Consider the following 26,297-nt stretch of genomic DNA (forward strand, 5'->3'; position numbering starts at 1 on the left):
TATCTCATTCATTTTTTACTTATGCCTTTATTCTTTTTTTTTAATGTGTTATATTGATTATAGTGTTACATTTGTCCCAATTTCCCTTCCCTCTGCTCCCCTCCACCCAGTGGCCCCCCTCCCTCCCCTTGTCCCCCCCTTTCAGTCCATGTCCATTGGTTGTGCATATAGTTCTTCTCAACCTCTCTCTGTCTATTCCATTCCCTCCTACTATGCTTCTTAATTCCTATACCATCTCCCTCCCTCTCCCCCTTCCCCCTCCCTGCTGACCTTGTTACAGAAACAGGGGAGTCCAAAAATCCCCAGAGTTTGCTGCTGGGGGATGGGGAGAAGTAAGCAGCTTTTCAAGTGCTTCCACATGCCTGAGGCTGGTGGCTACTGTCTTTCTTATGCAAATGGCTTTAATGCATCCAAAGCCTCAGGCAGATGGGAGGAGTCTTGAACCAGGGGACGGTGTGGAGAAAGCACACAGAGCCTAGGTAAGGGTCTGTGAATGGTCAGAACTGTTTGCAACGCCCACTGCGTCAGATGACGCAGTCAGGGATATATAAGCAGCTGCAGACATTTTAGCGGGGACTCTCTCTCTCAAGCTCTGGCGCTCGGACTCTCTCTGGCTCTCGCTCGTGCTCTGACACTCTGGCTCTCGCTCTGGCGCTCTGACTCAGACTCTCTCTGGCTCTCACTCTGAGACTCTCTCTGGCTCGCGCTCTCGCTCTGGCGCTCTGACTCGGGCTCTCACTCTAGCTCTCGGGCTCTCTCGCTCTCGCTCTCTCGTGTGCTCCCTCCACGTGGCTTGGTGAAGGGGCCTTCTCCATGTGGCTTGGAGAAGGGGTCTCCAGGCTGCTTTAAGAGGCTCTCGCCATGCGGTTTTGAGAAGGAGAGAAGATCCACGCGGTTTGCAAAAAGAAGGCAGTTTGCAAGGAGGCTGAGAATCCAGGTGGTTCTGCATTGAGAGCTGGAGGGCACCACAGCACAGAAAGGACCTCCCCAATCAGATTGAATGATTGGCAGCTGCTGGTAAAGCTGAACTGTGTTGGGAAAGTAGGGAAACGGTTTCTCTGACTTCCCTAAAACTAGCCTGGTTTGGAAGGGGGGGAGGCAAGGATATGTGTTTGTGGGTGTTTTAAAGAGCATAAGACTTAACAACGGAAATCCGCAAATAACTAAATCTATATAACTGTTAAATAAACAATTCGTTTTCTTTTCACCAAACTCTGGTATTGAGAGTTATAATTTTGGCGGCGGGCAATTGGGCCCCTAACTAAAGAGCCCGTGGGTTTGTTTTCAACTGGAGCAGCCCAGGGGTTCTGTAACAATTTGGCGACCCAGATGGGACATTAATAATTGCCCGTGGCAGGTCGACCCCCTTGAGAGACACCCTCTGAGGGCGCCGACCGCCTAAGCACGCCAGTGTGGTGAAAAGAAAATAGAACTGAGAAGGGATTAGAGAAGTAAGATTGTTTGCTAAAACTTATTTCTGTGTATTTCTAAAATAATGGCATTGTGGATACTAGATTTGTTTGTTCGATTAGGAGAATTCCTGGAAGTAATAGAATTATGGATGCCGGAGTGGTATATATGTTTTCTAGTCCTTGGGATTGTTTTGGTTATAGCCATTAGCATGTATGTCTGGGTTAATAAGAGCAGTTCTGGGCAAGTCCCTGTTGGCAGCCCGCTGGGAAGAATTTTGGAAAATTGGGATATGTACTGTCGTTATCCTATGACTAAGAAAATATTAATTTATTACTGTAACACTGTTTGGCCTGAGTATTTTCTGGGTGGTAAGAAAAGGTGGCCTGTGAATGGTACCCTGAATTATCATGTCATTAAGCAATTGAAAAGGTACTGCCTGCAATCAGGAAATTGGGAAGATGTTTATTATCTAAATGCATTTGCAGAGTTGCATAATAAGACCTTAGCAGAAATGGAGGCCCAAATAATGGTGCAGAGAAAAAAAGAGGTCGCAAATCCTTTTCCTGAGAGTCAAAAGCCGGAAGAAAGGGAGAATGAGGAAGTAGCCCTCTTTAATTCTCTAAATCCGGGAGACAAAGGCCCTAATTTGGCACCAAGCCAGGCACAGGTGGGGGCGGTTCAGGAGACCATAGCTTCCGCAGCAGTGGCTCCACCTCCTCTGCAGGAGGCCCAGGCTTCCGAGGTGGCGGTTCCTGTGGTGCAGCGCCCTCTGCAGGCGGCCGCAGCTCCTGCAACGCCAGTGGCGACGGCACAGCACCCTCTGCAGGTCGGGGTTGCTTCCACCATGCCACCTCCAGAGACGGAAGTGGCTTCCGCGGTGCCTGCCCTTTTTCAAACTCAAGGGATTTCTCTTGCACCACCCTTTTTGGAGCCAGCCTCTGAAGTGACTGCAAAGTCAATGACTCCACCCTTACAGGAGGAGGAGAGGGTCTCCCCCGCCAGAACCCGCCAAGGAACTCAGTATAGTCAGGGGACCTCCCAATTCGGAGCAAGCCAATTCCCTCTACGGCAGTACCCAATAGGTGGAATAAATCAGCAAGGTCAGCCCTCTGGCTACTATTGGGCCCATACTCCGTTTTCCACTTCAGATTTGCTAAATTGGAAGAATTCTAACCCCTCATATAGGGAAGATCCTCAGAAAATGGCAGAGCTTGTTGCCTCCATTTTTGCCACTCATAACCCGAACTGGGCAGATGTACAGGCTCTCCTAAATATTCTGCTAACTGGGGATGAGAAGCGACTGGTTACAAGTAAGGCTAATGAAGAGGCTCAGCGTCTCCATGGAGAGGATCCCCATGGGACCCCCGACCCAACTGTGGCAATTCCTTGGACAGAGCCTAACTGGGACCCAAATGGTGGAGGCCTAGTTCCTTTGAAACACTACAGGAAGTGTATATTGGAAGGACTTAGAAAAGGGGTACCCAAGCCAAAAAGCCTGAATATGGTACAGACTATTCAGCAAAAACCAGATGAGGATCCTTCTGAGTTCTTAGAGAGGATCTATCAAGCCTATAGAAAGTACACTGATGTTGATCCACAGGCACAAGAGAACTTAAGAATGGTGAACATGACATTTATTGGGCAGAGTGCCCCAGATATTAGACGGAAACTCCAGCGTATAGATGGGGTATTAGAAATGAGCCCCTCTCAGTTAGTGGACATCGCATTTAAAGTTTACCATGCAAGGGGAGTAGAAAAGAGAAGACAGGACCTGATGTTCTTTAAAACAGGCTGGAGAGGCCAAAGGAAGAAACAGGACCCTAAAGAGAGGAGGAAAGAGCCATTGGGCAAGGACCAGTGTGCCTATTGCAGAAAGAAGGGCCATTGGAAAAATGAGTGTCCAAAGCGTAAGAAGGGAAGTAGAAATGAGAACCCTTGCACCCATTCGGACCTGGGGACAGAGTCTTACTGAAGACCTGGAAGACGCAAGGTCCTGAACAGCAGCTGGCTGAACAATGGACTGGTCCCTATGATGTTTTGCTAACAACACATGCTTCGCTGAAGCTGGTAGGAATCAAGTCCTGGATACACCACACATGGGTAAAACGAGCACCGCCTGAGGAGGACACAGACCCTGCTGCTGTGACTGACACCGAAAGGGAAAGTTGGACCTGCACTCCGGAAGAAGATTTGAAATTACTCTTTCGAAAAAAAGGACAGTGAACTGAAACACAGATTTAAAATGTTTCTTTTGCTTTAGGCATGTGCTTGCAAATCTAGGGAATTTTAGCTGCCAAATATTGAGTTTGGGTAGAGTCCTTTACAGTGTGGAAAAGAATTGGAAATGGGTTATGGTTAAATCTGAATGGGTAAACATATAGAAAGGTTGTGAAAGTTTTTAAACCTGGGAAAAGGGAAACCTCAACTACTTGTGGTCTAATTGTATGGTTACTGTACCTCTGTATTGGCATTTAGCCATTGGGGACCTAGGAAAGGTCATTTGGAATTCCCTGTATTGGTTTGGCATTAGCCACTGGAGACCTATGTAAGGTCTAGAATTCTCTGAGGCCTTGGAAGGGTCTGGAATTCTTTGGTTTGGCATTAGCCATTGGTGACCTAGGAAAGGTCATCTGGAATTCCCTGGATTGGCATTTAGCCTTGGGACCTAGGAAAGGTCATCTGGAATTCCCTGTATTGGTTTGGCATTAGCCATTGGAGACCTATGTAAGGTCTAGAATTCTTGGGGACCTATGGAAGGTCTGGAATTCTCTGTATTGGTACTGGCCATATAATCTGAAAGGAAAATTGAGGTTTCCCAGAGAAAGTTAAGAAAACTTCACATGTAGGAAAGTGAACAAAAGAAAGTATAAGGCATGGAAATGCAATCTTGGGAATATTAGAAGGACAAGGATTTTCCTTCACACTGTGTATTTTTCTCCTTACCTGATCCCTCCAGAATTTGGCAATTTAAAGGAGTAAGTAATTACATTAGGTTTCTTTGCATAAAACTAAAAAGACCAGTTGTTAATAAAGGTATTGTTAACCAAGACTTTGACTGGAATGACATGCCTGAAGGAGGCATGCTTAGGCTCTGGTTGTTACCAGAAAGCCCTGAGGAACTGGACTTGACTTTTGAAGCTAAGGAAAGCCCAGAAGGAAAAAGGCCTGACACCTTGGTTGGTTGTGCGGTTCATGGCAGTCTTTCCAGGGAAGGAACGAAGGTTGCTTTCCTGAAGGATGGATAGAAAGAACCTTAAGGCACAATGGAAAACCCAAAGGACTTGGGAAAGCAGGTGTTTGCAGGCAAGGCTGAATGGCAGGTGTGTGGCTCAGCTTCTGTTGCCCTGATGGGCAGACTAAAGTCAACATGAAGGTTCCTTGTGTAAGTTCCAGCATAGTAGACTTAAAGATCATATGTGATCAATCACTGCTCTTGTTGTGTTTATGCAAATGAACAGGCTAAATTAAAACTGGACTTAATGCAGCCCTTTACCGACAAGGAGGGTGATCTTAAGGAGAAAAATCATGACTTAAGGAAAATTGCAATGCTCAGTGCAGCTAACTGTCTATAAAGTTTGTTTTTCATTTGAAAGTTAAACCAAGTCTGTGACATTATCAAGGATGCTTTATTTACAGGCAAGAAGAATGTCAAATGCCTTGCAACTGGATGTCTTCCCAATAGGACAGTCTCTCAGATTAAGAGACTGGTTTGTGAATCGTGTTGTGTGATTTAACATGCATGTTCTTTCTGTTTTCATAGGGCATAAGCCTATGATCTCTACCTGAGTAATTATCTGTACATATAGGCCTCACTTAAGAAGCCCATCTGCATTGCCACCTCCTGAGACTCAACGGTTTGGCTGAACTAAGTGGCTGAGTTGGTGAAGTATGGGGTGGTCTGCAGGCTTCACTTTAAAACTGGTTTCTTTTCTGTCCTAATGGCTTGGACAGAAAGGGCCCAGAGGTCTGAGAGGGGGGAAATCCAAAATTTATACCCCTCAACCCAAGCTAAGTATAGTGGGCAAAAGGGCTTTGAACAGGTGTGACGTGCCCTGCACACCTTCCTCCAAAGAAGCCATTTCTTTTCCTAACGTGGAACATTGAAAAAATTAATCCCTGCCTTTTGTATATAGTGGTTATAGGTTGAATTGTGTTTTTTTTAACCCTGTTGCCAAATCTGTTGCCCTCAGAATACGACAAGAATGCCAGCTTGTCCAGCAGTACCAGCCCTTGGAAACCAAGCATGCTGCTACCCAGGAATAGCCAACTGACCTGGACTCTGCAAGATTCTTCCCCATGTGGGAAGGGCACCCTCCCTTACATCCCCACTCTTATTAGGGATTTCTAGACCCAAGGGTAGGTAAGACGACGACCACGTTCAGCAGGAAGCAGTTAGAGGAGCATGAGATCTTCGCCCATTGTCCTTTATAAGATTATAAAGTGTCTAAGTCTGAGAGGGGGGAAACTGTTACAGAAACAGGGGAGTCCAAAAATCCCCAGAGTTTGCTGCTGGGGGATGGGGAGAAGTAAGCAGCTTTTCAAGTGCTTCCACATGCCTGAGGCTGGTGGCTACTGTCTTTCTTATGCAAATGGCTTTAATGCATCCAAAGCCTCAGGCAGATGGGAGGAGTCTTGAACCAGGGGACGGTGTGGAGAAAGCACACAGAGCCTAGGTAAGGGTCTGTGAATGGTCAGAACTGTTTGCAACGCCCACTGCGTCAGATGACGCAGTCAGGGATATATAAGCAGCTGCAGACACTTTAGCGGGGACTCTCTCTCTCAAGCTCTGGCGCTCGGACTCTCTCTGGCTCTCGCTCGTGCTCTGACACTCTGGCTCTCGCTCTGGCGCTCTGACTCAGACTCTCTCTGGCTCTCACTCTGAGACTCTCTCTGGCTCGCGCTCTCGCTCTGGCGCTCTGACTCGGGCTCTCACTCTAGCTCTCGGGCTCTCTCGCTCTCGCTCTCTCGTGTGCTCCCTCCACGTGGCTTGGTGAAGGGGCCTTCTCCATGTGGCTTGGAGAAGGGGTCTCCAGGCTGCTTTAAGAGGCTCTCGCCATGCGGTTTTGAGAAGGAGAGAAGATCCACGCGGTTTGCAAAAAGAAGGCAGTTTGCAAGGAGGCTGAGAATCCAGGTGGTTCTGCATTGAGAGCTGGAGGGCACCACAGCACAGAAAGGACCTCCCCAATTAGATTGAATGATTGGCAGCTGCTGGTAAAGCTGAACTGTGTTGGGAAAGTAGGGAAACGGTTTCTCTGACTTCCCTAAAACTAGCCTGGTTTGGAAGGGGGGGAGGCAAGGATATGTGTTTGTGGGTGTTTTAAAGAGCATAAGACTTAACAACGGAAATCCGCAAATAACTAAATCTATATAACTGTTAAATAAACAATTCGTTTTCTTTTCACCAAACTCTGGTATTGAGAGTTATAATTTTGGCGGCGGGCAATCGGGCCCCTAACTAAAGAGCCCGTGGGTTTGTTTTCAACTGGAGCAGCCCAGGGGTTCTGTAACAACCTCCCCCCAATATGCTCCCCATACCTATAGTTCTTTTTCCACTCTCGTTGCCTAGTTAGTTTGCCTTTGTTTCAATTCCCTAGCTTCTGTTGTTGTTTCTTGTGATGCAGTTTTCATTTTAGAGTTCATAGTTTTGATCCTCCTTTTTCTAAACCAGTCCCTTTAACATCTCATATAATAGTGGTTTGGATCTAATGAACTCTTTCAGTTTTATTTGTCCTGGAAACACTTTCTCTGCCCTTCTATTCTGAATGACAATTTCGCTGGATAGAGTATTCGTGATTGTAGGTTTTGTATTTTCATTACTTTGAATATTTCTTGCCAGTCCCTTCTTGCCTGCAGGGTCTCCCTTGAGAAGTCAGCTGATAGTCTAATTGGGACCCCTTTGTACATGATTCTTTTCTTATCTCTTGCTGCTTTTAAGATTCTCTCTTTATCTTTAACTTTTGACATTTTGATTATAATGTGTCCTGGAGTGGTTCTCCCTGGGTCCAGTTTTTCTGGAACTCTCTGTGCTTCCTGGACCTGTACGTCTATTTCCTTCCCCAAGTTTGGGAAGTTCTGCTTTATTATATTTTCACTTAATTTTTCAATTTCTAGTTCTTCTTCTTCACCCTCTGGCAATCTGATAATCCATATGTTCGATCTCTTATAGCTGTCCCAGAGGTTTCTGATCCTCTCATCATTTTCCTTGCTTCCCGTTTCCTCTCTCTGCACTGGCTGACTGTTTGTTCCTTCTCTATGTTCTGGTTTGTTGACTTGAACTCTGGATTTTACTTCCTCACCATCTGTTTCATATGTGGTTCTGTTCCTTTCAGTATGAGTGTTTTTCAATTCTTTCTCATCTTTTTCCAGATCTTTTGTTAATTCTGTAAGCCACCTGATAACAATGGCCCTGAACTGAGCCTCTGATAGGTTTCTTATTTGTTCATCTGTCAGGTTCTTCATCTGTTGCCTGGTGAGCTGTGCCACCAGGATTTCTATAGTTGTCTGCCTCATTTTGACAGATGCGTTTTGTTTCCTTGGGCCGGCTATAGGGGGCAGTGCCTGTGTACTCGTCCCAACCTAGCGACCAGCGGCGATCCGCAACCTTTTTAACCATTCTGTGGCCCTTTGTCATCACTACCCAGCGACCGGTGGTGGTCCAGCAACCTTTCTCACCGCGCTGTGGCTCTTTGTCGTCACTGCCCAGAGACCAGTGACGATCCGCAACCTATTTCGCAGCGCTGTGGCGCTTTGTGTGGGGGCGGGGGTCCAAGATGGATTCCTGCAGTTATTCCGCTAGGAGACCGGGATCCGTCCTCCCGCCCTCTGGACCTCACCGTTCGAGGCGATGTGGTGGCTGCTTTTCCCAGCGTTGGGGTTCAACTGCAGCCTGGATTGCTCTCCCTGCTGCTGTCCCTGGTGCTACTGCAAACAGCACCGCCCACTTTCGCTCCTCTTACCTGCCCAAAGAGCGCCGCTGGTTTATAACTTTGTACGTTGGGCTTCCGTGTAGTTTTATTTTCTGGAATTTCTAGTTATCTTTTGTTTTGAAGTAGTTGTATTCCTCTCTAGTTGTAGAGGGAGACTGAGCGTGTCCGTCTAAGCCTCCATCTTGGCCAGAAGCCACTTCTGCACTCATGCCTTTATTCTTAATGTTATTTACATTTTAAAATTATGACTTCTATTACAGTAGTCCCTCGCTATATCACGGTTCACTTATTGCAGCCTCACTGTATCGCAGAATTTTTAAAAATATTATATTTAATTATTTATCGTGGATTTTTTGCTATATTGTGGGATTTTGCAGTACTGTATACGTATGTTGTTAAAGTTATGTAGGTTTAAGAGTGTAGAATAAATGTAAAGTTCCTACTTTGCAGAGAGGGTCTGGAACATAATACCCACGATAAGTGAGGGAGTACTGTACATCTGTTTCATTTCTTAACCAAGAAGTATGATAATAAGCACAGGATAATAAGTCACCTGCTGAGGGACATTTGGGTTGTTTCCACATCTTGATTACTATGAATAATGCCACAATGAACGTAGAGGTACAGATTGTGCTTCAAAATCTTGATTTCAATTCAGAATAAAACTTAAATTTAAGTGGATCAATAATAAGAGGCCATTCTCCAAACAAGAAAAGTCTGAGGGTTTATTTTTTTCACCCAACCCCAAGTCCCCTCAGAAGACCAATCAGTTATGAACATTCCCGAGTAGTGTGTAGCACCACCCCACAGAACCCATTCGGTCAGCCACTGAGAGCGTTGGCCAGTGAGGACTCACAGCTTCATTCCTCTCCAGTAATTACTTTCAGCCAAAGGATGCCGCTTTATCCTAAGTTATGCATCCTCCTAATGCAATGACTGCATCCAATGACTGGCTGATCCTGGGTAGAAAGACTTGTTGCCCTTGTTCAAATCAGGACAAATATCCAGGATCAGCTCAGCTCATCTCCAGAATTCCCCGTAAGATTGATCAGTTGAAAATTCTGATGAAACTACCTTATAATTCACCTTCTTTCTCTGTACAATTCTTAATACTTGTTCTTATTTCACACCTGTTTGGATGTTGTTTCTGAGTATATTCCATGCTAAACTTTCTGACTGTAAAGGTATCAGAGTTTGTTTCTGGGACTTAACACCATTGATAGCTGGAATAGCCATAGAAAGTAGACTCTACTGTGATCACAAGCTCACAGGCTGGAAACAAGGACCCCGAAGATGATTGTCTAAGCTGTCCTGGGCATAATTCAAGTAAAGGAGTCTTTATCATGCTGTGACATATAGTTCCCTTTTCTTCTTTTTCTATATTAAGAGGTACTTTTTTAAGGGTAGGATAAGTTAACTAAGAAGTTAACTAATATTGGTTGTATGTCTTTACCAATGCAGGTTGGTTCTAGACCTGATCATAGAATTTAGGGTTTAAGCAGGATAGTGTGTTAGGCAGCCTCTGAAATGACCCCCAGTGATCCCACCTCCTGGTGTGCCTGCCCTGTGTAATAATTTCTCCTTGAGGGTAAGAAGAACATAGTGACTTATTTCTAACATACAAAATCTGACAAAAGCATTCAAAAAGTCACAGAAAGATTGTGATTTCCATCCTTTTCCCCCTCTCTCACTTTCTCCCCCTCAGAATTCTCACTATTGGTGAATCAAGTCAGACTTCCATATTGTGAGAAGATGCCCATGTGGCAAGAAATTGATGTCTCTGTGAAGAGCCAGGGAGGACCTGAGGCTGCCGCTAGCCATGTGAGTGAGCTTGGAGGCTGATTACTCCTCAGTTGAGCCTTGAGATGACTGTAGCCCTGGATAACACATTGATGGCAGCTTTGTGAAGGACCTTGAGTCAGAGCCATGCAGCTAAGCTATGCCCAGGTTTTTGACCACAGAAACGGTGACATAATAAATGCTTGTTTTAAGTCATTCAATCTAAATATTTTAAGGTTTATTGAGGTATAATTGATATACAAAAATTAGCACATATTTAATGTATACATTTTGGTGAGTTTGGACATATGCATACATGTGTATTACCATCACCACATTCAAAGATAGTAAACATATTCATCACCTCTAAAAAGTTCCTTGTATTATTTTGTGTGGGGGAGGGAGTGTATAGGTACAGTAAAAACACTTACCATGAGAACTGTCCTCAACACATTTTCAAGCACACAGTATTTTGTTATTATCTATGAGTACTATGTTGTATAGCAAATCTCTAGAACTTTTTTATCTTGCATAACTGAAACTTTATATCCATTTCAGCACCAATTTTCCATTTCTCCCTCACCCTGGTACTTGGCATTCACTATTTCATTCTCTGTGCCTATGAGTTTGACTATTTTACATACTTGATATAAGTGGAATCATGAAGTACTTGTCCTTCTGTGACTGCCTTGTTTCACTTAGAATAATGTCCTTTAGGTTCATTCATATTGTCACAAATGAGAACCAGTGAGCATGTACTTGGCACTAACTCTAAACCTGTCATTAACTCTAAACATCTCCCCCATGTCCCCAACTCTGGTGGGCATGAGTAAAACAGGACTTTTATTATTTTCTTTTCCATTCATAGGTAGGAGAACATTTGACTCCTTCAAACTCAGACATAATGTTCAGGAAAGCTAAATATCATAATGGAGTCATGAGATAGAAATTAGAGATATTAGAATATAATTGGAATCCTAAATGATCACACATTCTAGATAGCCCAGTAGTGGGGCAAGTAATTGGAACAGCCAAAGCAAAACCAGAAGTCACTTTTGTAGTTGTTATGCAGTGGTCTTTCTTTTGCACTTGACTTGACTATGTCCCTTTATACCATGCCCAATGACAGTTTGTTGTATACCTGAAACCTAGTAACCTCAACATTTTCCTGCCCATCTAATTTAACGTGTTATGGAGTGTGTAACTAGATATATTAAATCCAGCTCTTTCTTCCCTTTTTCATCCCTCTGGGAAGGGAACACTGAAAGGAAACTGTTTTGTTGATCCATGCACTCTAGGTTTGGGAATTGGAGTACAGCTAATGTTTGCTAGTTAGAAATGTTAAATGCACAACATTCAGACCTTGGGGAGAGGGTCATTCAGTTCTTTCACAGTTAAATAAAATGAATATCAAAGAAAGATTAGAAGCTTTATAGAGGTTTTTTTAAGGCTTTTTTTATTTTTACCTCTTATAAACTGAGTGACCTTCAGCAAAACTTTTATCACTTATAGGAACATTAATTTCATCTGAAATTTAGGGAGAGTAATTCCTGCCCTTTCGGTGTGGTTGAGATCACATTAGTAATTTTCAACCCACAGCAGCTAAGTAACTAAGTGCTTTATGTATATTATCCATTTTCTGTCTGGAAGGTAAAGCCAATGTTCCTATAAATGTTAGAACCCATAACTTTATCTTACTGTGATCCATTAAAAAAAAAAAGTACATTATTATCGTGGATTCTACAGACAGATCTAGAGGTTAAGGAGAGTTTCTGTGGGAAGGCGAAGGTGCTTCTCTCCATGGAGCCCTCATGAGCCTCAGGCCATGTGACAGGAGTAGGCCTGCAAAGGAAATGCAACAGGGCAGTGTTGAGATGCAGTCACTTTGTCTCATTTCCTTCATTTAGCTGATATTTTTTCCAGGCCACATTCTCTTTCATGAGTGGTAGTCCCCATACCAGCTAGGCATACAGGTCCACCTCTTTTTGGAACACTCCATACTTTATTAGTACAAACAGTATTAGCAGCAACTAGATTGTTAAAAGCTTAAATCAGAAAGTGCTTTTCTTGTAGGTAAGGCCACTTTAATGAAATTACCCCAGATTTTTAGGACTTACATTAGAACATGCACAGGAAACAGAGTAGAAAATATTATATAACACCACAGTATCTCATAAATTCCAATCAAAACACTCAATTTAGGCAACTTAAACTTTGGATGCAGTTTATAAAGCAAGAGTATCCTGTCCTATTTCTTTGTGTGTAAAATGTGAACAATACTACCTACCTTATAAGATGTCAGCATATTTGTAAAAATTACATGACATGTGATTGCTGAGTAAACAATAATTGTTACTTCTATTACTGATACTGTCGTTTTTATCTTCTGCAGATCAAATGTCCTGTAGCCATTAAACAGACATCTTTTACTCTTAGAATTTAGAGTTGGACATTCTTTGCTAGCATTCCTTTGGAATTACTAAAGCTGGAGATCACTGGGCCTAACATCTCAGACCTCTTGAAGTTCCCATTTGGGAGACTGCCCACCATATTTAAACACATTCTCCATGTGCTTATTTGAGAGAGAAGGAAGTAGTAGTCATCTGATCTTAGTTTCTACCTTCAGGACTTGGAGAAGCCGCTCTCAGATCTGCTTGGTGTGGACAGCATAGACAATGGGATTGAGGACTGGAGGAATGAAGAGGTAGAAGTTGGCCAACAGTTGTGGATTGGAGGAGACACTTGGTGCCCAAATCGATGAATGCGGGAGGAAACAGCAATGGGAACATAAAAGATCAGAATTGCACACATGTGAGAACCACATGTCCCCAGGGTTTTAAGTCTGGCCTCAGGGGTAGTCAGCCCTACCACAGTCCTGAAAATCATCACATAGGAGTCAGCAATGGCCACTGAGTCCAGGATCAGCACCAGAAGGCCAATGCTCAGACCATAGACATTATTGATCCTGCTGTCGCCATACGCCAAGGTGACCACAGCCATGTGTTCACAGTAGGAGTGCAAGATGACATGGGCTTTGTAAAGGGGCAACCACAAGAGGATAATCAGAGGCAGAGGTCCCAATGTAAAGTATACCCCAGAGGAGGGCAGCCAGCCCCAAACATCCACCACTGTATGAGTGAGCACTGTGGTATGGCACAATGGGTTGCAGATGGCTATATAGCAGTCAAAAGTCATGGCAAGGAAGATGCCTGACTCAACTATAGCAAAGCAGTGGATGAGAAACATTTGGGCCAAGCAGGCATCCAGGCCAATGTCACTGGCACCAAACCAGAAAATTGCCAGTAGTTTGGGCATGGTGGAAGTGAACACAACCAGGTCAATGATAGCCAACATGCACAGGAAGAAGTACATGAGCTGGTGAAGGTTATATTGCACCCTTACCACAGCCAAGATGGTGATATTTCCTACCGTGGCCCCCAGGTACATAGACCAAAGGGTATGGAGAGCCAGATGTGCAGGGACTGCAGCTCTGGGATGCCAGTGAGCTGGAAGGAGCTGGGTACCGAGCAAACATTATGAAAAGTGAGTATAGCTATTCGTAAATGAACCTTTCCACTTGTGCCCAAAAATAGAGTAGAACTTTTTTTTCTAGAAATAAAAGACAAGAGTATTCTTAGGTCCTATAATAAAGAATAGGATCATCAACAAGATACTATAAACTTCTTTTTCAGAAGAAATTACAAAATGCCACAGTGTGTCACATTATTATTGTTATAATACCTACAAATTTACCAAGTATAAGACAAAATACATATTTGTGTGAAATGGCTATCTTTTTGCAATATGGTTCTCAAGGAGTTCTGGCATCAATGAATGAAATGACATAAGGTGGACAGGTACTTATTTAGTCATTTAATTCTTTAGGGGAGCTATGAGGTATTTATCAGGATAATATTTGAAGGTTTCAAAGTGAGGGCTGCTTAAAAGAAGAGACACATTGATGCTAAGAAATACAAATAGCAGTTAATGTCAGGGTCTAAAAGATACCAGAATGTGTTCCCTATGCATATTATAAGAATGTCAAGGAAGGAAAGAAGATTTGTCTTCCATGTTTTGAGCCTAGTTGGATTGAATATAGTAGCGTAGTCAATAGTTTGGGTTTTAAAATTTTCTAGATATGGTTTCAGATCCTGGCAATAGGAGTTTAGGCAAGTTACTGTATCTTATTAGTTAAATATAACTGACTTCATTTCAAAACAAACTTAAACTGCTGTGACCTAGAGAAGTCAAGAATAAATAGAATGCATTCTTATGTAATCTGACACAATAACACAAAACATTGACTCTTTTTAGAATAATGTGTAAAACCAAAATACATTCAATATACTTCAAAGAACTCTGGAATGTCTCTCTCTGCAGGGAGCCATGATGCTGGAGGATGACAACTATGTGAGCCTTGTAGTGATTATATCCCATAAAATTCCTCTCCATAAACTGTGATTCCTCCATCCTAAGGTTCTTATAAATCACCGTAAGTGGAAATAGAGATTGACTGTCGGCAGTAGCAGTAAAATGAAATACTACTCAGCCATAAGAAAAGGTAAAATACTGCCATTTGCAACAACATAGATGGACCTTGAGAATCTCATGCTAAGTGAAATAAGTCAGGCAGAAAAAAAGTAACAACCATATGATTTCACTCATATGTGGGATATAAAACTGAAAGCAATGAACACACAACAAAAACAATTTAAAAACTCAGATACAGGCAACAGCATGGCGGTTACAAGATGAAAAGTACTAAAAGGTAAAGAGAGTCAAATATACAATGACAGAGATTATTTGACTTTGGAGGGTGGACACACAATGCAATATACAGATAATGTACCATAGAAATGTACATCTAAAAACTGAAAGCATTCCCCCTTAGGTCAGGAACAAGACAAGGATGTCCCCTCTCCCCTCTCCTATTCAACATAGTCTTGGAAGTTCTAGCCACAGCAATCAGACAAGAAAAAGAAATAAAAGGCATCCAAATTGGGAAAGAGGAAGTAAAACTGTCATTATTTGCAGATGACATGATAGTGTACATAGAAAACCCTAAAGACTGCACAAAAAAGCTACTCGACCTAATAAATGAATTTGGCAAAATAGCAGGGTACAAAGTCAATATTCAGAAATCGAAGGCGTTTCTCTACACCAACAATAAAATTTCAGAGATAGAAACTAGAAAAAAAAATCCCATTTACTATTGCAACAAGAAAAATAAAGTACCTAGGAATAAACTTAACCAAAGAGGTAAAAGACCTGTACTTGGAAAACTACATAACACTGAAGAAAGAAATTAAGGAAGATACAAATAAATGAAAGCATATACCATGTTCATGGATGGGAAGAATCAACATCATTAAAACGTCCATACTATCAAAGCCATTTATAGATTCAATGCAATCCCTATTAAAATACCAATGACATATTTCATAGACCTAAAATAAATACTTCAAAAATTTATATGGAACCAAAAAAGACCCCGAATAGCCACAGCAATCTTGAGGAAGAAGAACATAGTAGCAGGACTCACAATAAGACATCAAACTATACTATAAGGCCACTGTAACCAAAACAGCCTGGTACTGGCATAAGAACAGACATATAGATCAATGGAACAGAATAAAGAGCCCAGAAATAAGGCCAGGTCTATATGGTCAACTAATATTTAACAAAGGGGGACAGAACATAAAATGGAGTGAAAAGAGCCTCTTCAACAAATGATGTTGAGAGAACTAGACCACCAACTTACACCACACACCAGAATAAACTCAAGATGGATCAAAGACTTAAATGTAAGCTGTGACACCATAAAATTCCTAGAGGAAAACATAGGCAGGAAAATTTCAGATATCCCACATAACAATATTTTCACTGATATATCTCCTAAGGCAAGGGAAATAAAGGAAACAATAAACAAATGGGACTACATCAAACTAAAGAGTTTTGTTTTTTTTTTTAAGAATAATATAGGAAAGGATGAAATCAAGGAACTTATATGCATGACCATGGACATGAACTAAGGGGAGGTGGGATTACTGGGGGAAGAGGGGTGCTTAGCGGAGGAGAGCAAAGGGGGAAATAATTGGAGCTATTGTAACAACGTAATCAATAAAATATACTTTAAAAAAAAGAAATGTACACCTAAACCTGTATAATCTTATCAATCAATGGTACCCCAATAAACTTAATTTTTAAAAAAGGAAAAGAATATCAAAAAAAATTAAGGGAAGGTAAAAAGGCTGAGTCATTCGAGATGAGAAGAAAGCAGTGCACAGGAGCCAGACTGTGATTGAAGTGACCAGGTGAGGTGAGGCGAGAGACTTCCCTCTCAGTTTTCTTACCCTATGTGCTGTTTATTCTCTATTTGTCCCTCCAGATCCCTGTCTTGTGTCCCCAGAAGCTGATGTTTATAGGCTCCATTACCAACATTTCTTCTCCTCTGGCCTCTAGATGAATTCAGTCAGTGTGAGGCACCAGTAGGAAATAGAGGGTGAGACCAGAGATAGGGAATTTATTTCCCAGCTCTCTTCCTGCCAGACTTAATTGACAATGCTGTTTTTCTACCAAAGGTCACTGCTCCTGAAAAGTTTTGGCAGCTACATCTTCCATTACCTGAACAGGCCTGAATTAGGTAATAGTATTCACTGTTGTCATTGTTGGTGTTCCACCAACCCTTGTCAGTTTCCCTAACCCTGCCCAGGCCTCTGCAGAACATCCCTCCAGTTGCCCCCCTTGATCATGCCACTTGTTTTCTGATGGCTATATCAGAGCAGATCCCAATAGCATACAATCTTCAGCCAGTATTGCCTCTTGAAAAGCTGTCTGCTGCTTCAGCAGAACGCATAATATGAAAGTTGACAACTTAACAAGTTCTAAAAGCAAAAGAGCTATAATATCATGGTGGTCAGAGCTAAGTGATCCTTACCATGTTTTCTATATTTACAATAAAAGGGAATTGTCTAATTCACCCCTGCCTGCAATTAACTGGCTTTTATAACTTGATAATCACGTGGAGAATGTTGTTTAATTCCAGGAAAACAAGAGTCCTTTAGATAGAGAAATCAGCAGGACTTGTGAAGTGAATTTGTCTTTTGTTCCCATGCTTGTCTCCCTCATAAGAAGTTACTGTCCTCCTGTTAGTGAGGAAACTGTTTTAGCAGTCTGTCTTCCCTGCTGATGCCATCTAAGTCCTGTCATCCGGGGGCAGTGGTTCCCTTCTACCTTTGAGCATAAAAGTCATTGTAGAAGGAACTCTGAGCCCCAATTAAATATGGGAATAAATGTATACTTGGTGAATTATGGGCATATGACTTCTCTTGAGAGCAAGCAGATCTTAGGCCTCTACTATATCACAGACCTTATTAGATCCAAATCAAATATCTTCAATCCTCTGAACTGCCGTTAAGCCCTAGAGAACACAAATTTTATTTTTATCCTTCTCTCTCACTTTCTTTCCCATACTTGACAATACCTAGAGCTATCTTCCTTTTCATTTCATTTCTTCCTCATCCTATCTATCTTCTGGAACAAATCATGAAACTGAAAAGAGCACCCACAACTGGAGAGATGCACTTCAGCTGCTGGGTGGGGGTAGATGAGCATTGGTGGCCCCCATTCCTTCCCTAAGAACCTAAGCTTCCTTAACTTATGCCTCCTTAGTCAGAAGCAGCCCTCACACTTTATATACAACTGAAGGAGTTTAGTGCACCCCCTGTGAGGGTGTAAGGAGTCACGGAAGACCAGTCTCCCACCTAAGCTCCACTCAGAAACATTTGCCAGCATCAACCACAGCTTTTACCATTCCCCATCCTGCCCACGGCTTCCCAACAAGGCTCAATTTTGTCCATTTCTCAATGCATTACATTCTTTTGCCTCTGACAATTAACTATGTTCTGATGTAGGAATACTCTCATCCATTTCCTTCACCTGCCTAATCCTTACATAGGCACCTTGCCCCAACTTAGATGTTACCTTAAAATAGCCTGCTCCAGCCCTTAGTTTGTTCTTCATGCCTGTCTTTGTACTGCACACATACTGCTCTGAATTGCCTGCTTACGGGCCTGTTTCCCCAGGCCTGTAAGTTCCATAAAAACAAAAAAACATGCCTAGCTTATTCTCTAGAGCAGCGGTTCTCAACCTGTGGTTCGCGACCCCTTTGGAGGTCGAATGACCCTTTCACAGGGGTCGCCTAGGACCATCGGAAAACACATATATAACTACATATTGTTTTTTTCATTAATCACTATGCTTTAATTATGTTCAATTTGTAACAATGAAAATACATCCTACATATCAGATATTTACATTATGATTCATAACAGTAGCAAAATTACAGTTATGAAGTAGCAACAAAAAGAATTTTATGGTTGGGGGTCACCACAACATGAGGAACTGTATTAAAGGGTCATGGCATTAGGAAGGTTGAGAACCACTGCTCTAGAGTAATGCCTGTGCTAGGACAGTGCCTACCTATTTTGAATGAGAATAAAATTTTGTGCCTATTTAAAGCATCTGGAGGAGGGCAACTGTAATAGAATAACAATTTAAAAATCTTTTTAAAAACTAAAATTAAAATACCTACTATTAAATTAATATAGAAACTAAAATAAAATAAAGCATCTGGAGGTGTTTTTGGAGGACTTGTATTGGTATTAGTGGACTAGAGGCTTCTTCAGCCTCCTTGTGTGTGGCTCTGTGGACTCCACCCTTTTCAAGTCCTATTTTGAGATAATTCCTTTCCTTTGAGTTTTATCTTGGAGACTTATGCAAGAGTACAACCTAAAGTGGGATGCCTATTTTGTTCATCCTTGTAGACTGGGAACTCTTCCTAATGATCCCTGTTTCTTTCCTAAATTCCCTTTTATAAGATGGTCTTGCCTGGGCTGGGCAGTGTCAGAGAGCAAGAACCTGGGGCTCTGCAAATGCCTCTGAGGCCCTGGACTTATAAGCACTCTGTCCAGAGCTTGTGGGAATTCTGCATGGACTAATAACCTTCTCACTTCCCTCAGTGGAGAAGGAAATACCAGGCTTTGTCCCAGAAGGATGGACACAGAATCTAATTTTAGGCACAGCTTTCCCTGCTATGTCAGGGTTGGCCCAGAGAGGTCTACGGAGAAAGACCTACCTTCCAACTGAGTCTGGATCCCTTGGTTCCAAGTCCTTCTCTTGCTCATTGTTTGGCCTCCCTGGAGTCTGAAGCTATTCTAAGGACACCATGTGGAAATCAGAAAAGCTTTTCCACAGGAGGGATGAAGAATATCCTTGGGACTAGAGCTCTGCCTGGCAGTACATCTCTAATAAAGTTTGATGTCCTTACAACATTTGAAAGTGATGGTACAGTCTTGAACTAACTTTAAGACAAATCAATGGCTATTTCCTAAAAACTAGATACTGCAGATTTTGGTTTACATTGTGAGGGAAGGACCTTGAGGACTGGGTGGAGCAGGGCAGCATCTCCCTTACATCTTACCAAACCTTCCCATTCTAGCATTCCATTCTGCAGAAAGAAGAGAAGCCAAACTGAGAAAGAAGTTTCTCTTCTTGTATCCTAATGAGATGCTCATGGGTTGGTGGGGCATCACATTTTAGGACATGTGTCAAAGCATGGCCTTTGAAACACCAAAGACTTGAGTTCGCAAGCCAGTTGAGTTACATACCCAGTGTATAGCCCCAGAGATGTTAGTTTAACCCAATTTCATCAAGCATAAATGAGAATAATACTTATCTCTGGTTAGTTCTTGTAATTGAGTTTTTATTCATTGAGATACAGTATATAAAGGGGCTAGTAAGAAAACAAACATATTAGGTGCTTAATAAACAGCATTGTTGTTATTACCATGACTGCTGTTTAAGTGTCTTTGGGAGATGTTAGCTCTCATGAGCCTGGAAGAGCCATCCTAAGTGTCTACTTCAGACAAGGATCCGATATGGTCAGGGCAGGGGCTAATGTAGTAGATCAGTACAGAAAGAATCCCATTTTCACCCCTATGCCCCTTACAGAGGATCCTATTTTTCTGACACTTCAGGAGAAGCTGGAAACTTCCAGAAACTTTCTATCTTCTTCCCAACCTTAAACTTTACAGTCTATGTAAAACTGCTTGTGGTTGCTGCAATATGAGACGCCCCCCCAAAAAATCCAGAATTTACTTTTTAATTGTGTATTTATTCTTAAATGTTTAAACTTCAGTCACCTTCAAAGCGCTCTCCATTTGATGCAATACACACATCGAGACTTTTTTCCCACTGCTCAGAATCATTTTTAACTCATTGACTTTAATACCTTTTAGTGTTTCTGCTTTTATTTGTTTCACCTCTTCCACATCAGCAAAACGTTTCCCTTTAAGGACATTTTTCATCCACTAAACAAAGAAAAAAAGTTGCTCATGGTGAGATCAGCTGAATAGAGAGGTGGGGCATGAGGGTCATGCCGTTTTAGGTCAAAAACTGCTGAACACTCAGTGCAGTGTAGACAGGTCCACTCATAAATCAATCATCATGAAATGGACAAATGCAAAGATAGAGTCTTCAAAAAATTCACTGAAGCCAAACTCAGCCTCTCACAACAACGCCAGCTAGTACACTGATACAGATGGGTTCCTAGAACACTGCCTAGCAGGGTAAGCCTGTACTACAAGGGGCCCACTCTCCAGAAGATAATTCCAGTTTGGGGGGTCCCCCCTGGTATATACATGGTCATTTCTTGCTTTTATGCCTGTGCACATGTTATACTCTCAGCCAAGTGAAGTAGGAACGTCATTCCATACAGATCCATATCTAGCTTTTGAAACTTGGTTCTGTAATCACCTCCTCCAACTGAACTCTGCCTTTAAATTTAGGATGTAACAGGTGAGTTAGGTGTTTTGGTAGCTGCATGTCTTGTGTGATATTAAAAATTATAAGTATTCAATAAATCAATGCATTTTAATTGAATTATATTGTTAAAGGTTCATGTAGTGTGGCCTCTCCCATTAATAATTTGACTTTATAGGCTGACTCAAGATAACCATGAAATAAGCCTAACAGAGAAAGACAAATACCATATGATTTAACTTATATGTGGAATATAATGAACAAAATAAACAAGCAAAATAGAAACAGACTCATAGATACAGAGAAGAAACTGATGGTTGCCAGTAGAGAGAGGGGCAGAAGATGAAACTGTGAAGAGGAACTAGAAGGTAAAGGGATGAAGCAGTACAAATGGGTAGTTACTGAATAGCCACAGAGCTGTGGTTTGCAGCGTGGGGAATATAATCAATAATGGCAAGATAACTAAGTATGGGGCCAGGTGGGTGCTTGGGGCAGTGAGACGCCACTCTGTAGAATCCATGGTTTTCTAGCCACTTTGTTGTACATCTGACGCTGGTTGAAAAATTAAAAATACAAAAACAAACAAATCAACACCTCCAGAAAAAGAAAAAAAAAAGGCAATCTTTCAAACTGACGGAGAGGAATGCATGTAAGATGGGCAGAAGAACGCTAAATAAACTTCCCCCATAGGACAATATCTTAAATTTATATTGTCAGGTAGAGCCTTGAAAGAAGAGATGAATCAGAAACATGGTCCATGTTCATCCTAACACTTCCCAAGAGAGGGCGTCCTGGCCCAAAGATGAGATACCAAAGGCAGATTGGGCAAACTGATGCTCTTCAACTGCTGAATGGGTAAAGGAAATGTAGTACATATACGTAACTGAATATTGTTCAGTCATAAAAAAATTCCTGCCAATTGTGACAACATAGATAGACCTTGAGGGCTTTATGCTAAGTGAAGTCAGACAGAGAAAGACAAATACTGCATGATCTCACTTAAATATGGAATCAAAACAGAGGTTTCTATGCCAGGGGTTGGAGGTTAGAGGAAATATGTTTGTCAAAGGATACAAATTTCCAGTTATGAGATGAATAAATTCTGGGACTATAATGTACAGCATGGAGACTATAATTAACAATACTGTACTATATACTCAAAAAATGCTGAGAGTAGATCTTAAAAGTTCTCACCACAAAAAAAATCGCAGTATTCCCTCGCTTCTCGCGGGTATTACATTCTAGACCACCCCTCCTCCCCGCAATAAGTGAAAATCTGCGAAGTAGGAACCTTACACTTATTTTAGTATTTATACATGTTATAAGGTTTTATAAACCCTTCCTACACACTTATAAACCATTCCCATTCCCTTATCACCCTTTCCCACTCCCTTATTAACCTTTCCACACTTTTATAAACACTACTTATGTTCTTAAACATATTCTACACTCTTAAACCTAAGTAACTTTAACAACATATGTATACAGTACCACAAAATCCTGCAATATAGCAAAAAATCCATGATAAATAATTAAATATAATATTTTTAAAAATCCCGTGATACAGTGAGGCCACAATAAGTGAACCGCAATATAGAGAGGGACTACTGTAATAATAATTATGTGAGATGAGAGATGTGTTAACTAAGTTTATTGTAGTAATCATTTGACAATATATATGTGTATCAAATCATCACATTGTATACCTTAAACTTATACAATGTTATATGCTAATTGTATCTCAATAAACCTCATGGTGGAAGGAGTAGCTTTAAAATCAGACTTAACTTCTCTATCCTACATCTAAATTTCTACATCTTTCTTACTTTATCTAAGACTTTAAAGATTCTTTTAAATTGAGTCTGTACCAGGGAGAGAACAATAATATCCTACAATTACTTGGGGATCTTAATGTGTGTTAATACACATTTCCCAGAAATGGTTAGAAAATGAAATCTAGAGCTGGATAGAAAGAGCAATCACAAAAAGCATTTTGTTAACATTTAGAGGGTGAAAAATCAATTTTGCCCTCTCAAGATGTCACCTGAGTAGTAGAAAGGAGAATGATAGGAAAGACAGACAAAGGCCAATAAAGCTAGTGAGGAGGTTAAAATAAGATTTTAAGGCCTGGCTATAAGCATACAGAAGAGAGAAAACAATGTGTGGATAACTAGGAAATGTCATTGAGGGTTCTCACAAATCAAGATGTAGTATTACAAGTTACTAACAGTGATTTTATAAAAGTACCTCCTTTTATATATGTCAGAACGTTTTTATAGAAAACATTAAATTTTTGTCATTGTTTTTGAAGTCATTCTCTCTACTTTAAGAATATTAAATATATGACAAAAAAGTGGAAAAATAAATTGTTCAAAATAAATACACTGGACACAAATTGTTTAAATATTGACCTGTTCATGCTCTGTAGAAATCAAAGAAATGAAAATAATATTTTGTCTTGCTTATTCATAGTGGATATTTTAAAAGTTACTACAGGGCAAGTTAGCAAATGAACTCACTTAATGAAGGGTTAAACACAGCTAGACAAACACTTTTAGAAAGCAATTTGATAGTAGAATTATGAGGCCTGCACAATGGTCAATACTTTTCCCTGGAATTCTATCCTAAGGTTGAGCAGAAAAAACGGCTATTGACAAATATGTCTGTGCCACTTTCTATAATAATGTGAGAAATGCTCACAATAAAAACTGGGACACAGGACTTGAGCAGTAAAGCGAGGCCTTTATTCACGAGTCTGCAGAGCCGGGCACACCCTCACAGCCAGGAGAATTTGCGTGCCAAATAGACAAAGGAAACTGGTTTTATAGTCTTAACTTCCCCACCCTGAAATTGCCACCCTAAAGTGATTATCTTTTCCACCCTAAAATTGCCACACTAAAGTGATTAGCTTCCCCACCCTGAAATTGCCACCCTAAAATTGCCACACTAAAGTGATTAGCTTCCCCACCCTGAAATTGCCACCCTAAAGTGATTAGCTTCCCCGCCCTAACGCAATTAGTTCCCCCTGTCCTCTCCTTCTTCCCCATTTCTCCATTACTGGTTAATCCGGAGTCACAATCTAACATGGTTATCTAAATGCCCCTATTATGATTTGTAGATATGCCAGTGCTGTCAACTCCCCTCTCAGAGACCCTTTAATTTCATTTGCCCTTTGTTATTGCTGATTTTGTACTGGTTTGGGAGTCACTATGTCCTTGTTTCTTTCAATAAGGAGACTGAAACTAGACTTACCACTGCTCTGGGAAGTATAGGTTAAAGTAACCACAGACATGGACACACATACAACTGTAACCTGTGAGTATAATTGGGGGGAGGAGAAGCTGCTTTGATTTTTTTTGTGTGTTTTTTTTTTTGTTGGTTTTTTTTTTTTTGGTTTTTCAATTACAGTTGTCCCATTTTTTCCCCATTGCTCCCCCCCACCCAGCCCACCCCTTCTCCCACAATCACATCCCTCCCCGTTGTCCATGTCCATGAGTCATTTATACACATTCCTTGACTAAACCTTTCTCTTACTTATCCCCCTTCTCTCCCTCCCACCTCCCCCCTGTTGACTGTTATTCTGCTCCTTGTTCTATTTAGTTCATTTGTTTATGTTGTTCTTTAGTTTCCCGTATTAGGTGATATCATATGGTATTTTTCTCTCTTTGCCTGGCTTATTTCACTAAGCATAATTCTCTCTAGTTCCATCCATGTTGTCGCAAATGGCAGGAGTTCCTTCTTTCTTTCTGCTACATAGTATTCCATTGTGTAAATGTACCACCGTTTTTTGATCCACTCATTTGCAGATGGGCACTTAGGCTGTTTTCAGCTCTTAGCTATTGTAAACAGTGCTGCTATGAATATAGGGGTGCCTAAGTTCTTCTGAATTAGGGTTTTAGCATTTTGAGGGTATAATCCTAGCAGTGAAATCGCTGGTTCAAAAGGCAGTTCCATTTTTAGTTTTTTGAGGTAATTCCATACTGTTTTCCAATAGTGGCTGCACCAGTCTGCATTCCCACCAACAGTGCAGTAGGGTTCCCGTTTCTCCACATCCTCACCAACACTTGTTGTTTGTTGATTTGTTGACGATGGCCATTCTGACAGGTGTAAAGCGGTATCTCATTGTGGTTTTTATTTGCATCTTTCTGATGGCTAGTGATGTTGAGCATTTTTTCATGTGTCTTTGGACAGTATAATTATTTTTAAGTAAACAAAAGTTGAAAAAAACTAGAGGCAGAATGAAAACTTACAATATTGATAAAGTTTGTATTTAAGTAATTTTCTTTTTCATTTGTATAGCCTATATTTTATATTAACAATTTTTTAAACAGTATACACATGATTAACAAAAAATTTAAAAAATTAAAGTTTTCATATTGGTTATACCAGTATGGAATGTCCCCACCCCCACCTCATCTCTTGTAAACTTTCCCAATGTCCCTCTTGAAGTCTTCAAAATCCTAAGGCCTAGGGAGAGAACATAGACCTGGGGCCAGCCAAGAGCCCTAGCAGGAGAATAGAAAAAAAAGTTTATAATCTAGTCCTGGGAGGTGAAGTGGGATAAAAAATGAAGACTGCTCCTAAGGGCAGTAACTGAAAATCCATAGGGAAGGGCCCAGGTTTCTTTGTACAGCCCTTGGGAAATAACTATTTTCAGCATTTGGATAAAGAGGTGAGGGACAAGGGAGAAAATAGTGAAGAGATCAGGGCCATGGCTTCCCCCTTGACTGTGAACTAAATTCATCCAAGCATCCTGACAAAAGGTGACTACTGTAAGAAACAAAGCCTAAAACTCTGTGGACAGCACGTGAATGGGTACGTACTTTCCAGAGATGGAAGCAAAGTCATTGAAAAATCTCCAATTTTCAGAAACTACATTTGTCTTTGGTTCATCCAGGGCTTGCCTTCTTCACAGTTCTAGTCAAAGGTTGAAGAAACAAGTTGATGATAATTTGGCCTGGATTATGAATCAAGGAATAGGAGAAACCCCGAGATTTCCCCAGCACTGTGTTGCCTAGTAGTGCTCTTCATACATGAGGAAAGACTGGACTACCCAACCTGATTGGGCTCTTGTCTCCAGGCAAGCTCTCCTGAGCAGATCCTTACACAATCAGTAGGTCTCCTCAATTGATTATATCCATATTTAAAGGCCTGTCTATTCATACAGCTAGGAAGAAGAATGTGGAGTCACTAAAGTCATACGGAAATAGCACTGTGTCTGTGTTCTGTGGAAGAGGGTGAAGAACTGAGGGGAGGGGTCAGTAAGAAAGGGAATACAATGCCTACTTCAGAGGCCAGGCATCCTTGCACTTGACCTTCTGTGCACGCGCACGTGCACACACACACACATACCACCTA

The 26,297-nt window shown here is 41.4% G+C and overlaps 1 pseudogene; it reads right to left on the reverse strand.

Annotated features, from left to right (window-relative positions):
• Positions 1–12,717: 12,717 nt before the first annotated feature.
• Positions 12,718–19,303, reverse strand: LOC150018387 (olfactory receptor 52M1-like; annotated as a pseudogene).
• Positions 19,304–26,297: the final 6,994 nt, after the last annotated feature.

Source organism: Furipterus horrens, unplaced genomic scaffold, assembly GCF_987537825.1.
Source record: "Furipterus horrens unplaced genomic scaffold, mFurHor1.1.pri manual_scaffold_2, whole genome shotgun sequence".
Classification (NCBI taxonomy): domain Eukaryota; kingdom Metazoa; phylum Chordata; class Mammalia; order Chiroptera; family Furipteridae; genus Furipterus; species Furipterus horrens.